Source organism: Apteryx mantelli, chromosome 1 (genome assembly GCF_036417845.1).
Source record: "Apteryx mantelli isolate bAptMan1 chromosome 1, bAptMan1.hap1, whole genome shotgun sequence".
Classification (NCBI taxonomy): domain Eukaryota; kingdom Metazoa; phylum Chordata; class Aves; order Apterygiformes; family Apterygidae; genus Apteryx; species Apteryx mantelli.
Genome location: NC_089978.1, coordinates 136,538,033 through 136,550,084, shown reverse-complemented (window position 1 = coordinate 136,550,084; position 12,052 = coordinate 136,538,033). Strand labels below are relative to the sequence as shown.

Here is a 12,052-nt window from a genome sequence, read left to right as displayed (position 1 = left end):
TGGAGTGACCAGAGCTAGGTACGTTAGTGGGTGGCAGCGCATGCGGACAAACCGCCTGCTCCCAGCTCTTCCTCCATGGCAAGGCTCCCCTTGGAACTCCCTGTATCTAAACCTCGTTTTCACCATGTCCAGTCTGTTGTGAGTCCTCCCTTCTACAGGTTTTGCTGTTTCCTTGGTAGCTTGCTGTCTGTGCGGGAATGCAGCTGGCATCTCCTAATTCAAGCCTGATTCTGCAAGTGAGCAACTCGTAGATGGAAGTGGGTTTGTCTAATGCATGTGAAATTGCTGTGTGAAGAGGAGTTCAGCACTAGTTAGTGCCACAGCAAGGTGTAGAGTTGTAAATGGGGAAAAGGGGCATGGGAAGGCCTCGTGTTGGGGGTGTGTGTGGATAGGGTTTATTCAAAGGCAGGAATTAGATGTGATGAAACGTTTTCAGGCTGGATGGGTTATGTGCATTATGGATTGGTGTGGAAAATTTGGATATTATGTTCTTGAAGGGGGAGGTATGGTGACTAGTTTGGTGTCTTGGAGATATGAGCCGGGAGTAGCTTGCTGAGATCAGAGATATCCATGGTGCTGAGCTGAAATAGTTTTTGGGTTGAGTCAGTGAAACCTGCAACTTCTTGCAGACCCCTTTAGCTGGGAGACCTTTGTGTTAGCAGTAATTTCTTCATTTTCTGCTACCTTATGGCAGTTTAATGAGAACTAGAATTAATACTGCAGTCAGAACTGATCAGAAATGGAGGATATATCAAATTTAAGATGATTTTGCCCCATTTTGCTTAACCCTTGTTTTACTTTGGGTGAAACAAGAATGATATTTCTCAAGAACGGCCATTTCTCACTGAAAACAATCAAGAACTAGTTTCTCTTCATGGGAGCATCTGTGTTCGTATGTGAACCCAAGCATCATGAGTGAACAAGGGCTTTTACCTTCCCATATTTTTTTTTATTATTCATTCATCCAAGTGGGAAGTGCAAACATTGCTGTATGAGTTAGCAGACCAAATGAATAGCTATTGCAGCCACAGGCAGCCCACAGGCTTAAGTCAATTGGTATAAATAATTAGGCTTAGCAACATTTGCAGACAAGACTTTCCATCATTTTTCTTGTCACAGCCTCATACACCCAACCAGAGAAAGCTGTGAAACTTTCTGATGTGAATAATGGAATAATGTCCTGCAGAATGGAGACTTCAGCTAAACTGCTGTTTTCCATTTGTAGTGAACTTGGTGCCAAAAGATGTTTCATAGAATCAGCTATGAAATCTGATTTTGCATACATTAAGGCTTTGGACCTGTCCTTAGATTATGCATTTCAGGGCACATGGGGAAAATTGCAAAAGAAAGGTGTCAAGAATGCTTAGTGTTCAGAGGCATCCATTCTTCATCGATCAGATATTAAAATTATTTCTTTCCTGAAGGGTAAAACTAGCTAGTCCTGCCAACAGTTGAAACTGAGGGCACTACCAACCCTTCACTGTTTCTTTTTTCCTGAGAATAGATCTGTAGGTAATGGGAAAGACCTCATCTTCAGTGGCAAAAAAGTCTTGCCTCATTCCAGAGGAGAAGAATAGCATCTACATACAACTCAGCTATACTGGCAGTTTTTATGAAGAACTGTAAAAAGCTTTTCCAGTAGTGCGTATGTCCTGAGCAACAAATTGATATCATCTCCTGTTCTAACCATATAAGAAATAGCAGAACACTTTCAGGACTCTTTCCAAACTGACTTAAAGTTTCAGGATGATGGGAAGTTGCTCTAGAGATATTCTATCTGACCTGCTCTTTCACTGACTCCAGCATTGTTTTCAGTTCAATACTCCAAGTTTGTTTGTGCTCGAGTTCCACATAGTACAACTCCAGCAGCCCGATAAACAATAATAAAAGGAATCCAAGGCTTCATTTTGCACGCAAGAGAGCTGGAAAGGCAGATGGTAGCTGGTTGAATAGATTAAATTCTTACTGAGAATCATAAGACCCAGCTGGAAAATCCTGAACAGTCTGAGAGGCAGATCAAATGTCTTATCCTCACTGTGCTGAGTCTCTTTCCTGTTCTTATGGAATGACTTCCTCTCAGATTTCTCCTAACTAAACTCTTACTTTTATGGCCAAAAATCTACATTTCAGGATTTCCCAACTGTGGAGTTCTCTTCTTTCCATAAACTGTTAACCATGTTTGGGATGTAGAGGTACTTGCCTTAGAGCTTGTCTACTTATGGGAATATAACAGAAAAAAATCTGGTATTATTACATCACTGTAGTTACAACTATGTAAATCCTTATGTGGACATTCTTTCTTCTTTGCTTCATACTATTTTTAAAGCAGCACACAGTAATCTAGAAAAACTCTTATTTTGAAATAACTTTGTCCACTAGCTGATGTATAATGGTTACACACATCTTCAGTGGAGAAGAGATACTACAATAGTTTTTTGTTAGTAAATTCCTTGTGTATACAAACCCTTGCACCTCTCAATATGAAACTACACCTTTCAAAAGTGTGAACTTGATGCACATGTGTTTTCTCTTCCAGAAGGCCTAGAATTAAGTAATTCTGTCAAATTTTGTTGCTGTCAAAGTAACAAAAATACTGTCCATCATTTTGGTGTGGTATGTTTGTGTTTTTTTAAATCTTTTTTTTTTTTAATTTACCCTCCTGGGACTTGCCTAAAATTATCTCTTGCTCTTAGGAGATGACACTTTTGTACAGAGTCAGGCAGTTGGGAACCTGGGAGTCAGAAGTGGTCTCTGGCTTGCAGCCATGAACTAATGAGAAGCCAGAAGTACTGGCAAGCAACCTAAACAGTGCATCAGATCATGTCTAGATAAATGGGCATTTTGGCCACTAACATAATCTGTGAGGTGGCCTTTTCCATGGCATACTCATTAGGCAAAAGTTTTGAGAAGAGCTGCCTGAATCACATCTGAGGTTTGGGGAGCAAAACTAGGATGTTTGGGGAACCAAATGAATGTGCATACGCTCAGGAAAGCTAGTCTTAGAAATGCTCAACAATGCTTGCATTGATGAGTATTTTAACTATCAGCTGTAACTCTACAGGAAGTATGCCAAAGTAGGAGCATATTATATAGTAGGATGTGTATCATAGTATAAATGAATAAACATTGCAGCAGATATTAGGAGATTTTGCCATAGAATTTAGAGCTCGTCACTGTGGAATGCAGTCCCATCAACCCAGTTAAATATAGGGGGTGCTGCATAAAAGGCTTGGATGGCATATCTTTATCCTGCAACTGAAGGTTTCACAGTTTGTCTGAAATGGCTCTGGGTGTGTCATGTGTAGATGAACCAGATGTGGGAGGCATGGAGTATGTAAAGTGTCTGTCATTCAGGTGGGAGAGTGAAGATTGTTAGGATGGAACCGCAACATACTTAAAAGGCAGAGGAAAGCAGGCTGAATTTGCTGTATTCATGACAGGATTGGTGTTTGGGAGCATCACATGTGAGCAAAGGGGCATGCCTCATATTTGAAGGGAAAAATTGGGAGTGTAACACAAATTGTTGAGCAATATGTATGTTGTTTCCTCAGGACACTCAGAGAGTGTGCTGTATCTAGAGGTTATGAAAGTTGGTGAGTGAGAATTTTATACAGGACAGAATCAGGGCAGTAAGTTGAATATGTTTGGTGTGTGTGGTGAGACCTGGTGAGACCAAATCTGAAGTACAGTGTCCAGTTCTGGGCTCCCCAATACAAGAGAGAGAGACACACTGGAGTAAGTCCAGTGAAGGGCCATGAAGACTAAAGGACTGGAGCATCTGTCAAATGAGAAGAGGCTGAGAGAGCTGGGATTGTTTTGCCTGGAGGAAAAGGAGGCTTGGAGGCTGTGTTTTAAAAATGTATATAAATATCTGAAGGGAGGGTGTAAAGAAGATGGAGGCAGACTCTTCTTAGTGATGCCCAGTGACAGGACAAGAGGCAATGGGTACAAACTGAAATACAAGAAATTCCATTTTAGCATAAGAAAACTTTCTTACAGTGAGAGTGGTCAGACCCTGGAACAGGTTGCCCAGAAAGGTTGTGGAGTGTCCATCTTTGGAGATACTCAAAACCAGGCTGGTGATGTACTGAGCAACCTGCTGTAGCTGATCCTGCTTTGAGCTGGGGGGTTAGACAGGGTGATTGTCGGAGCTCCCTTCCAACTTCATCTGTTCTGTGGTAATGAATAGAATAGTGCACAGTATGTTACATATAAGAATGACAATTTATGCCCCAGTGTCTGTGGGGATTTTCAACATGTGTTGCTTGGTAAGTAGTCACATGTTGAAAGTGTAAATTCAACCGTACATGAAAGCCTAGGAAATAGGAAGGAGAAAAGATCACTGATGCTTGAGGTGTTTTGTGTCAAAAGTGCCTGGCATGTATTTTAGGGCAATGTGCTGTGAACACTGAATATACAGCTAATGTGATATAGTGAATAAAAAGGGTGTGTCTTTGTGTATGGAGGGAACTGTGGAGGGGTACCACAGACACTGATAAACAAAGTGTTGGTTGGTGCACTGGATGTGTCATAATCTTTTGTTGCCAACTGTTATTATTTTAGACAAATGATGGTGAAGGATGATGCAGCCCAGGCATATCAGATATGCCAGACCTGTGATGGTACATAACAGGTGGTGTGTAGGCTGTGTCACAAATTTCTGTCACGCAAAGGACAAAGGCGCTTGGCTTTGTGTGCCACATGCCAACAGCACCAGAGAAGTGAGGTGGGTGTCATATGTTTGTTTTGTCATACCGGGCTGACCAGAAGGCTGGGCACATCTCATGCTGCAACTGCTGGTTACCTGTACTGTGCTGCAGTTGATAATCCACAGCAATGGGATAGGTCTCTACATGCCTGCAGAGAACAAGGGACAGGAGAATCAATGCATGACACAAAGAGCATGGCAAATCTGAGCAGTATTTCATTTGGCTGCAAAAGCAGCCAGGTGTGTCATGGTCAGGTTGCTGTCACCTGAGCTGTTTTTGTCTTAGGCCTGAATTTGGATTCATCACAGGGGGTTTGGTTTGACGAAATCACTGGTGTGGGTCAGATGGAGGAAGAGAGGATGTCGGTACACCTGACCAGAGAAGGTGCCACTCTCCAGTCATGAGAGGAGATTCTTGCGAGTGTGTCATGAGTGATGTCATTGCCAAGCCTCAGGACTCGGGGGTGGGGGGGCATGGAGTGACTGCGAGGCAACTAGTATTGGCCACGAATAACATGGCGCCAAGGCGTTTGAAGGAGAGCTTGGCGTGACGGTTACCTTTTGCCTGCCCCTTCCCCTCCATCACTTTCGCGCCCTGCGGTACGCGGGCCGCTCTGCGGTGCAGCGGGCTGAAGCGGGGTGGGAGGGAAGAGCCGCGAGAGGGCGGCAATACCAGCAGAGGCAGCGGCGGGGGGGTCGCCTCCAGTGCGCGTGCGGAGGCGCACGCAGCAGCGCCCGGCCTCCCCGCCGCCGCTTTTCCCAACTCCCGCCCTATCCTGGAGTTCAGCGCCCCGCCTCGCCGTTCCCGCCTCCTCCCCCCCAGCAGTGTGTCGGCCGCGGTCGGCCGTTCGCGCGGTCGCTGTTTCGGTCGGGCGGCGGGAGCGAGCGCAGGAGGAGGTGGCAGCGCTAGAGCCAGCGCTGTGGCTGGAGTAGCGGCTGCGGGGGGCGGGGGTCTTAGTGCAGGGAACAGCCACGCTGCCTCATCTCCGCAGCTGCGGGGAGGAGTGATAAAGGAGGGGGTTGGACGGGAACGTAGTCTGCTCCCCTTTCGGACTGCGCTGCCGAGTGACTCCAACCCGCGGGGAGAAGGGGGAGAAAGGGGCGAATCTCCCCGAAGCTCTCTTCGCCCCGCTGCCTCCTGTCCTCTGCCCGGCTCCGCGGGCGGTGCTGGAAGGGGGCGTCGGCCGGTGTCGGAGCCGCCGCCGGGTCCCCTCAGGCTCGGGCTTGGCAGTGCCCGGGGTGGGTGAGATCTCGGGCTGAGCGGGTACGAGCCCGGGCGTGGGGTCCGCCGTGCCGGGGGGGGGGGGTGGGCGTTGGGTTCGTCCCCTTAGGCGTCCCGCCCCGCGACCGCTGCTTCGCGTTGCGCCCATGGTGATTGTGCATCCCTGTGCGCGGAGACGGGGCAGCGCTGGGACCTGCCAGCGCCTTCCCACCCCGCAGGCGCGGGCAGGCGAGGCGAGACACCCAGGGTTGTGATTTCCTCAGCCACGGGGGGCTCTTTTTGTGTCCACCCCTCCCCCTCCCGGGCTTGAGGGCTTCGGATGGCGATGCTCTGCCCTCGCCCAGTGCTTTCCGCTGTTGTATCGCGCTCTGTACGTCGTGGTGGTGTTTGTATGTATTCGGGAATATCGTTTGTTTACGTCCTGCCTTGGTGTCTGTGCTTGCACACCCGTGCTTGCATGCCTTGTGCGTTGTTCACACGCATACGTGTGTGTAAACAGCCGCTGGAACGCAACGAAAAACCGCTCCCGTGCGCGAGTGTAAAAATCTGCGTTTGCTGGGAGCAGTTTTTCACGTGATTGAGAGGGGTGTGTGTGTCTGTGGTTGGGTCTTATAACGAAATCGTTACAACCAGGTTTCTTGCCTTTTGTTTTCTAATGTTGGAAGAGATAATTGCATATTGCTGGCTTAACTTCTTAGGATCTACCATGGGCTTCGTTTTCAAAGTGAGCGAGTGTTCATCTTTAATCATTTAAACAAGCACCTTCTAGACATGTTATTTTTGTTTTTCGTCTTTATTTATAAACGACTCTTTCTTTGGCGAATTGGGGTTTCATTCATATGAATATGCTTCTTACCTGAATCATACTTTTCTTCAGTCTCCTCACATGAATTCTAAATGTTATTCTGGAGGAGTGGTTTAAAGAAGCACACAAATATGAATACAGTTTTCTTCGGTTTTAAAACCTAATTTCTTTTGTTCACGTGTAGTTACAGGCTTATCTTTCCTTTGAACACACATCTATCTGTAAATAAACACATAACTGTCTATTTTCTCCCTTAAAAATGCGTTTCTATGGTAGTAAATTTCTATAAATTATTTAAAGTCACACTGTTCCCCAGTTGTGTTCATCATCTCCTTTTCTTCTGGTTTTGCTTATTGTCTTGTCTATTACCTTTTTTTCTGTTGAAATGTAATTTATTAGATAGCTTTATGTGTTTATTTGTGTCTAATATGGATGTTTCTCTCTTTCTCTGTAGGTGTTGGTGACTTCAGACTCATTTAGGGATTTAGTTCTCAGGAAGTAGAGACACAAGAGGCTTGGTGGATTGACTCTAATTTACACTGAAAACTACAGCTTTACACTAGTATTTTTTTTTGTCTCTTTCCCATTCCTCCTCTCCAGTAGGAGAGGACGATTTGAGAGTTATATTAGCACTCATTTACTCCCCCTTTCCTCTCTTCCACCCTCAGAAATCTACCTTGTTCCCTGAGGTATTAGCTAGACATTGCCCATATAGTACCAGGAGAACGTTGTCCTCATCACCCCTTGCTTACCTCGGGAGCTTCAGTAGTACATTTCCATCCTTTGGATTGCAGTGCAGGGAGGTGTCCAGAAGACTTCATTGCCACCCTCTTTGGGTATTAGGGGATCTAGGAAAAGGGGTACATAACAAGACACGTGACCTCATTGAGGGAGACAGAATTGAAGCAGCACTTACTTGGCACACTAAAAGAAGCACCCATCTTTGGCATCTTTTTATCTTCCAGTCCTTCCTCACCAAATTTCTGGTAAGTCACATCAGTCCATTCATTCAGTGCTTGTTTCCCTTCCCCCATTCCAGGTGCTAAGAGAGAGGCAGGCACAGAGACTGAGAGTAGGGTGGGGGAAGGGAGGAGGGAAAACCGGCTGTGTACACACGAATCGGAAAGGAGGGGTGTATTATATACCACATTGCAGAGGAACCTGGGCAGAGATGGGATAACCTCTCTTCAGGAAAGCAGTGGATGTGGGAAGAAACGATGTTTTATTTACACAAGCGCACACACGGGTGAAAAAGCTGAGAGCCTATTGTAGGAAAAAAATCGTAAGATCAAAGTAAAAGGAGAGCTGACTTGACCAGTATCAGCCTTGTGTGGCATTGAGGGAAGAGAATAGGTTATTCACTGGAGATCAGGAACTGGGGTGTGTGAATGAGAAATGTTATCACCTACTTGCAAGCGTGAAGATAGATGAGTAAAGACTGGAGGTGTGGATGTCTGCGTTTGAGAGGCAATTGTGCGGGAAGGATTGCTACTAGTATCTTCAACATTACTCAATGCAAGGGTGACAGAGAGCAGATGAAAACCGTAGTAGGGACTGCAGTTTGCCCATCTGTGGGAGTGTGTGTGGGGAATTGTACTGGAAAAGAGTGGTAGCAATTTTCTGCTTTACTATTACGCAGTCAGTTTAAGACACATTGTACTTAATATATTCCCTTGTCCTTTGACTGTTGCAGTCTCTACAGACCTCATAGGGAAAGGGAAGGGGATTGAATACCATGCTGTGCTTTTTAAGAGGCGTGCTTGGGATTCACCTGCCTGCAGTGATTTTAAATTCTATAGTGCATGTACAGAGGGCAGATGATATGCAGCAGCACTGGACAGATTGTGCTGCTGAATATATTATATAAAATGCATTTAAATAAATACTTTCATTTTTCAGAGGGTCTTTGTTCTTGCCAAAGATTCTCAACCAGTTACATGACAGTTTTATGAAAACTACAATTTAAAATTTTAGTTTCTGTTAGGTAAGAGAGATTTTTTTTTTCCTTGAGGTTGTCCCTAAGCATCACCATGGAGCAGCAGTATCAGGAATGAGTACTGATTTATGTTGAGTTTATTTTTCTAAAATAATTTTAATAAATGGTTCAAGATGTTGGTTTCTGTTATCTCTGCATGTCTTACCTTGGATTATACTCATAATCCAAAGATATTTCTTTAAGATTTTCTTTAGATGATCATCATTCTGGTATCTGTATGGGGAACACAGTTAATTGTTCTTTATACTAAGAATGGCTGTGAACTGTTTTCAGACCTGCTCTCCCTATGACACAGAAAAGTTATATTTCTGGGATGTTTCAGTTATTCAGTTATTCAGTTATTCTTCTCGCTAAAGTGAGGCTGAGACGTTCATTCCTTGACAATGTATGATGGATCATATGCTGGACAGCACTTTGTTAACTGTTTAACCAATCTATTTCATAACATTGCCATTACAAATCAAATCTGCCTTGAGCTATTGTCTTTACTGTAACTTATGAGCATATTCCAAATATTCTTAGATCTTCGCTGTCTTGAGGGGTGGCCTCCAAAACAGCATTCTAGAAACTGCCGTAATAGTAGAGACAATTGGTCGGTTGGAATTACATACTCAGTTTTAAAGCCTAAGCTAATTTATGATGAAAAGGAATGCAAAATACCTTTTCCCAACCCCAGTAACAGTGTACTGGAAAAAAGTATTAAAGGGATATGCATTTTGTTAAGAATGATAAATAAGAGTGCAATTTTATTCGTAATAAAGTAGGTGCTTGGAGGTATGTTTTTCCTATTTCTCCATTTCCCATGATGATCATGGCTGCTACCCTTATAGCTCTTTCCTCCTCACTCCCATGAGATTTTTATTATCATTACCTGAGCTGTAGGGATTAAACGTTCCTAGAGGTATGCTAAACCTAAGATTAGGTTTTACCTCTCTACTATTTGCTAAAATCCATGGAGTTAAGTTATCTGCACAGTGCTGTAACTGAAGCCGGGAGTCTGAGCCAAGGATTAAAAAAGAGGTGATTCTGGGAGGGGCTGATGATATAATTGTTTCAATAACTTGTTTCCCAGATCTCACTACAGGCAACAGGAGTGTGCTGCAATATCAGGTCACAAGTCAAACAGTTGAGATGGCTAGACCACATTGATTCCTAATGCTGCAAAACATTTGGAATATCATTTATCATTCTCATAGGGGAAAAAACAGCCTAGTCTTTTCAATATACAAATTCATTGGGCAATTGCATTTTGAATGGAAAGGATATGGAACTATCTTTTTATGAACTAGATACATTTCAAGTCATACATTTGTCAATAATACATAAATGGATTTGTATCTCATAATTGTTTTCTTTTTTCAGCTTAGGGGAAAATACATCATGATTTAAAAAAAGAGACTAATCCATTTTTCTCCCTGCTGTTGGGTGTTGTAGACAGGACAAGCAATAAATGGGCAATGGACACCAATCTCCCATTCTTGGAGTCAGGTCTCTAAAACTCTCTCTGTAGTGGATAGAAGACCTTGTTTAAGGAAGTGGTCTTCAGATTTCAAGATCCTGTCTAGACAGCTGATCTGATTGGCTGAATTCCCTGTTATATCCGTAAAAAGTATTCCTATATGATTTGAAGTAGAACAGTAGCATAGTGAATACTTTTGTTAGAATATCTGCAAGAGGTGTATTACAGCTTCAAGCTGTGAAGGAAGGAAATATAAATGTATATGATGGAGAGGAGGAAACTGCTGTGTGAATGCTGAAATGAAACCTGGCTTAGATAGTGCAGTGATGCTACAGTTTAAAGTTGAGTGTTCTGTTCACTCTATAAATTGCTGAGAATTTGTTCCACAGAGCATCTTTCTGAAACAAATGCAGCAGTGATTGCTTGGCTAGTCTGACACAGTTGGTTCAACTTTTATTATAGAGCTTTTGCTTTGACTCCACTCTTCTACATCTCCAGTTCTGTTTTATGGTTTTGTAAGTCCCTTGGCTTTTTGAAAGATTGTACTCAAATTGATTGTAGTAGCTTTGAGTGAAAACTTGATTTTAGCTACTTTCATTTTGAAGACATGTAATCATCTTCTGCTCCTTCCCTTGTACATAGACACTTATTTTGTAATAGATACTGACATAGACTGGGAAGTATTTCATGCACACCCAGCATTGTCTCAAACTGTATCTCTTTTAGATTGCAATGGGTGGAGTTGGTTTTCAGGGAAAAATCCTGGAAATCATGTCCAACTTGAAAGCTTAATGCTCTTGTGCATCTGACTGCTAGGCAGGCTTTCCTCCTACAGACCATTTTCTTGAGAATGTGGGAGGGATTGTTAAGGTGTTTGGGTTAATAGGGTAAATTGCAGGTTTTGTTCCATGACACTCCTTACACAATCAAAATATAAGGAGAGATTGAAACTGACAAGTGGATTCTGTTTTTAGGAACAGAATGTTGGGGTGGTGGGGATACTTGTCCTGGTGGAAAAAATTGGGTAATGGGTAGCAGGTCAAGGGATCTATAGTTAGGATTATTAGTTTCTATTTCTATCTCTGCCAGTGACTTATGCCTTGATCTAAAGTGAGTTTCTTTGTCTCCAGACTTGAGGATGCTACCTGCCTGCTTCATGATGAGGCGTGAGCCTTAGTATGTGTCTATAAAACATTTATCTATTATAAAACATCTGTAAAACATTTAATATTTAGAGGGAAGAAGTTGAAGTGTTAGGAGGGAGACTAATACATATCCAAGGCATTTTTCATATGCTTATTGATTTAGTATGCTAATTAAGATACCTAGATAGCTCTTCCTGATGATACTGTAGCTCCTTACAAAAATAAGAGAGGAAGAAAAAGGATGTGTCTTTTTTTTTTTTTTTTTCAACCCTTCACTGTTTTTTCAGAAAGGAAGTGCTGAAATGGCAATCAGAGATGGCACAGTCTCTGCAGATTTAAGGGGGTGGAGGTGGGGCTATGTAGAAAAGAGATTTAAGAAAAATGTGAGCAGATCCCTGCTGGCAAAAAAATCAAGGGTTAGTAGCAACCAGAAATGGGGAGAAAGCTGGAGGAAAGAAAATACTTGTTCCTTTGTACCAGTGTTAAAACCAGTACTGAGAGAGGAGGCTGAAGATCTGTAATGGCTTCTGATTGTCCTAGTCTTATGACCAAAAAAAAAAAAGAGAGAGAGCTCTGTCTAGAATATTTTTTATGAACTCAGTGTTCTATAGCTGTATTTAATATGTGATGGACTAACCTTACTGTTAGGTAGAGCATGCTTTTCAAAGAAGAGACAGTAAGTGGGGCTGTTTGGTCTCCCCCATGCTTTATGCAAAT

At 43.2% G+C, this 12,052-nt stretch overlaps 1 protein-coding gene across 5 annotated transcripts in view; it reads left to right on the top strand.

Annotated features, from left to right (window-relative positions):
* The first annotated feature begins 5,739 nt into the window (after positions 1 to 5,739).
* Positions 5,740 to 12,052, top strand: part of RIMKLB (ribosomal modification protein rimK like family member B) — a 48,449-nt gene continuing 42,136 nt past the window's right edge. For 2 of the 5 annotated variants that reach the window (XM_067303902.1, XM_067303909.1), the window contains exons 1-2: positions 5,740 to 5,947; positions 7,190 to 7,721. The gene's annotated coding sequence lies outside the window, so the exon portion shown is untranslated. Of the gene's footprint in view, positions 5,973 to 6,576; positions 6,655 to 7,189; positions 7,722 to 12,052 lie in introns of those variants that run through there. The other 3 variants (XM_013956247.2, XM_067303921.1, XM_067303924.1) reach the window with 3 other exon arrangements.